At 47.8% G+C, this 4,872-nt stretch overlaps 1 protein-coding gene across 1 annotated transcript in view; it reads right to left on the reverse strand.

Moving 5' to 3' along the window:
• The window catches only part of SLC25A53 (solute carrier family 25 member 53), a 29,288-nt gene that overhangs the window by 1,735 nt on the left and 22,681 nt on the right, over window positions 1-4,872 (reverse strand). The window lies entirely within an intron of this gene.

Here is a 4,872-nt window from a genome sequence, read left to right on the forward strand (position 1 = left end):
CCTCTCCCGTTGCGGAGCACAGGCTCCAGACACGCAGGCTCAGCGGCCATGGCTCACGGGCCCAGCCGCTCCGCGGCATGTGGGATCCTCCCGGACTGGGGCACGAACCCGTGTCCCCTGCATCGGCAGGCGGACTCTCAACCACTGCGCCACCAGGGAAGCCCATTACCCCATTTTTGATAGACAGTAAATGCCATTGGATCAGGATGCACTAGAAACCAAGATGTTCTAGAAACCGGGAGCCAATATGTCTGACTTTTAAAATCACAGCAAAAGTAAAATGGAGGTGATAGAAACACATGAGCAGATAGGGATAGAAGAAAAAATAAGGACTGGGTTTAACCAGCTAATGAATTTGTAAGGAGATAGCACTATTTGAGCACGTTCACTTTGTATTCAATTACTATGAGAGGGAGGCATTTTTCTTGGGGGTTAGGGAGCAGCACACAAAAAGGGGTAGCACAAATTGGACTAGTTTCTTTCCATTTTATCTGCCCAAAGACAGTAGATTAAGGAGCTACAATAAGAGGAGGGATTAAATCCAGTCATAACTAATTACATGTCTCACAATAACTCCTTATGGCACTAGTTTGTAAACGCTGTAAGAGGGCACAGCTAATTATGATCAAACCAAGAACTTCAGCAGAATGGGATAAACTAGAGCTCATTTCTATTTCACCATATTTTCCCCTCAAGAGGAGAGGGTAGTAGATGAGGCTAGGAGATGAGGTGCCATGTGATCATTCCGGGTTTGTCCAGAAGAGACAATAGGAGACCCCTGAGCCCGGAAAGCAGAGCTCTCCTGCGTGTGCCTGGCCCCACCCTGGTGGGGTAAGACACGTCTAGTGCCCAGACTAGCACTGAGAGGCCCCCAAGCAGCCAGACGTCCCCAGAATGCCTCCCTTCCGTCGAGGTCACCCTAAGACCTTCCTTTGACAAGCGATCAGCCGCCAATCTCCAGAGGGGGGAAACAGGGACTTCAAATACTAATAACAGGGCTGGGTGCATAGACCAGTTTGTTTGCAGCAATCTGCTTACATTTCAAAATAAATATCATCATTGTCGGGAGCCCAGTCCAACCTAACAGCCACGGGAGCGGAGAGAGCGAAGGGCCAGCCCCAGAGGGCCCATTCCGAGCCCCACACTCCTCATCCCCTCAGCCTCGGACTTGCAGCCACAGCGGACTGGCCGCTCTGGGGGCTCCCGCCTCGGACCTTCCAGGGACAGCCCCAGGGAGGATTCCGCATCGCGCGCAGAAGGCGGCGCTGCGAAAACAAAGGCTCGGACTCGCCAGGAGGTGCAGATACTAATCGCCCATCCCAACCCCCGCCCCTCCAAAACCAGCAGGCCCAATACGCCAGCCCCGCGGCCGCCACGCCCTCCTGTCCCCACAGTCCTCTGGCTCTGGTGGGGCCGCACGTCCTCACCCGAAGGCTTGAAGACCAGTGAAAGGTAGAGCGCTGAACTGAGACCGCTTGGTACACAGGACGAGGTTAGCCTTCCCATGCGGAACCCCGCAGTTATAAGCTGCGTGACAGACTCCGCCCCCAGACCCCTCCCCAGTCCTCTCCGATTGACCAAGGGATCCTAGACACGCCTCCTCGCCCCTCCCACCTATTTAGACTTGCTGACCTCAGTCTACTGTCTCCTCTCCACTCAGGACCTCACCCTCGCAACTGGGTGTTGATAACGTCATACCAGATCCGCCTATCCAGACCCCATCCAAGCCCACTGATTGCCCAAGGGATCAGTGGCTGGCCTACCTGCCCTGTTTCTCCCACTACTTTCATCCTGAGAGTCCACTTCCCTTCCTCCCAAGTATACTCACTCCTCCACGATAATAGGGGCCTCTACAATAAGCAGACATATTTTACCCAGTTAGCTTTGAACGTCCAAAACTCCGAGATCCAAGCTGAAGGAGCCATAATCAGGTACTCTTGGCTTTTTATATTCAAAGGACCCTAAGTATGCGGTGACAACGAGTGATGCTCAATGTCTGTTCTGATCCTTGGCCGGGTGTTGGAGGAGGGGTGCTCATGGAAAGGGTGGGTAGTTCAGGATCATTCACTCCCACAACGGGGCATTTCTGTGACAGTGGTACGCTCCTATGTAAAAGTCACATTTTCTAATTTTTCAGCCACTGAACATGGTAGCAGTGTAATCAGAGGAGAATCTGCTGAGGCTATTCATCTGTATATCTCTAATCCCCAGCACCTTGCTTGGTCTACAGTAGACACTTAGATAAATACCCGTCTTTAGATTGAAGTAATAAATCCAGGATAGAGCAGAATTTTTGGACAGCAGCACCACCCAGTGTCTATGTTGGGAGACAAAAAGGAGACTCCAGTAGTTACTTGAAAGAACTAAATATTCAAGGTCATTTTCTGGATACTCACCCAGAACCTTAGAGCATTAAGGTAAAATGGAGATAGGACTATGTCTTTAGCTTGCATGCCATATTTTCCATAAGGCTCATGTATGGTGGTAGAGATCTGCATAGATCAGCAATTACTCTCTCCTCAAGCATTTCTTAGGCCTTCCCCACTTCTCTCCATTTTCTTTTCTATGCTCTTGTAGCATGATGTGCTAACTTGAGAGTTTTGTATGTTCATTGGAGGAACTGTTAATACAGAAAGCACACTCATTCAACAAATAACATTCATTGAGTACCTACAATGTCCCAGGCATTAAATATAACAAACACCGGTGTTTCTACCACTCAGATTTGGATGCTGTTATAACATTACAGAAAAATTAAGGTTTCCTTGACCTTCACCCCATTTCCATTCTCCTCCCACTTCCCTAGGGGTACTCCTACCCTGAATGTGAGATATAGTTTCTAGCCCATTTTTCTTTCGCTACAGATTTATGTGATCTATTTCCAGGAGCAACATGGAACATCCTGTGGACCAGTGCTCTAGGTGTAAGACTGAATCTCCACATCTCTTGGGGTTGACAGGAAGCCTCAGACACTCACCTCCCCACCCTAGCCAAAACTTCAAAGTCTATCTTAAATCTATCTGCCTCAAATCCATCAGACCTCATCTCATCATAATGTCTACCCCATTTGTGCCAGTCACCACAAGATCCTCCAAATCCCCACAATACCCTTTAACTGCCACATTCTAACTTCCACAAGGCTGTCACCACATTCTCTCTTCAGTTCACTTCTCACACCCCTTCCCTACTCCTAAAATGCAATGTAACCTCAATAATTCCTCCATATCCTCACCCTCTTCTCTTAATGTGCCCTTCATTGTCTTTCCCTAACAGAAACCAGGCTCTTCCCAGAGGACTCTGTGTCCCTGGAAGCCCACTCAAGAGAAGTAGACGATTTTTCTCTCCCATCACCATTGTACCACAGAGCCTGAAGCTCTGGTAAATGTCTTCCTTGCTTCTCACTGCTGCCTTTAGAGCATTCCTCTCCCACATCCCTGAAAACCTCCAGCTTTTGACAGCTTGTGTCACCAACTAGACTTCATTGTCATCATCTACCAAACCTCAGTGCTCCTCTCCCTTATTTCTCAAAGATTTTAGCTCCTGGAACTATGTCACTCCCAACGGTAGTAGTCCTGTCTTAATTCCTGGTGAGCTCAAGAATGATCATTCTGATACACTGGCTCCTTCATTTCTCCTTCATGACATCGACCTTGACCCCAACTCAGCTACTCATTTGCATGGCCATACCCTAGGCCTTGTCACAGCAATTACAGCAATCCCTGCATAATCTCAATTTCAAACATCCCTCTTTATGACCATCACCTCTTTTTCCAGCTCATTCCCTTTGGTACCCAGACCCCACTATCATTTTTTTTTTTTTGCGGTACGCGGGCCTCTCACTGTTGTGGCCTCTTCCGTTGCGGAGCACAGGCTCCGGACACGCAGGCTCAGCGGCCATGGCTCACGGGCCCAGCCGCTCTGCGGCATGTGGGATCTTCCCGGACCGGGGCACGAACCCGTGTCCCCTGCATTGGCAGGCGGACTCTCAACCACTGCACCACCAGGGAAGCCCAGACCCCACTATCCTTTAACCTCACAAAAATCTCCAGTCCATTGTTTTTGCCAGATTTCACCATCTCTCGGTCCCTTATTGTTTTCTCTCCCCTCCTTCCCTATCTCAAATGTCATGCTCAGTCTTTATAATCACTCATTGGCATATACCCTCCAGTCTCATGCCCCTCTCTCACTTTGTTTGCTTCCCTGGCAAAATAATAACTCTAGCTAAGTCCAAATACACCTCAAGGAGCCTGAACTCGCACAGCTAAACCTGGCTAGAGGAAAATACACAACCACAAACTTTTGAACTTTCCCCGAGCTATCAATATGTGGTATGATACTCTCTTGTGATGCTGGGCAGCAGCAGAGAGCTGCAGCTCCCAGTCAGCCACACGATTATGGGGTAAACAACTCATACTGATATACTTCCAATCATTCTGTACCCATTCAACCATTCTGTTTTTCACTTTCAGTACAATATTCAGTAAATTACATGAGATATTCAACATTTTATTATAAAAGAGGTTTTGTGTTAGATGATTTTGCCCAAATGTAGGCTAATCAATGTAAGTGTTCTGAGCACGTTTCAGGCAGGTTAGGCTAAGCTATGATGTTGGGTAGGTTAGTTGTATTTAATGCATTTTTGACTTATGATATTTTCAATTTACAATGGGTTTATCCAGATGTAGCTCCATCATAAGTTGAGGAAGGTCTTTAGATCTCTTTCTCTCACACCAGTTCAACAATATCACTACCATCTCTCACCCCTTTATCACCACCATCAATGTTGTGCTCTCTACTAGGTTGTTTCTGTCAGGATACCATCATGCTGTTATTTCTTATCTTCACATAAATACATTCTCATCATTATATATG

This window comes from Neophocaena asiaeorientalis, unplaced genomic scaffold, assembly GCF_003031525.2.
Source record: "Neophocaena asiaeorientalis asiaeorientalis breed wild unplaced genomic scaffold, Neophocaena_asiaeorientalis_V1.1 scaffold1188, whole genome shotgun sequence".
In the NCBI taxonomy this organism is placed as follows: domain Eukaryota; kingdom Metazoa; phylum Chordata; class Mammalia; order Artiodactyla; family Phocoenidae; genus Neophocaena; species Neophocaena asiaeorientalis.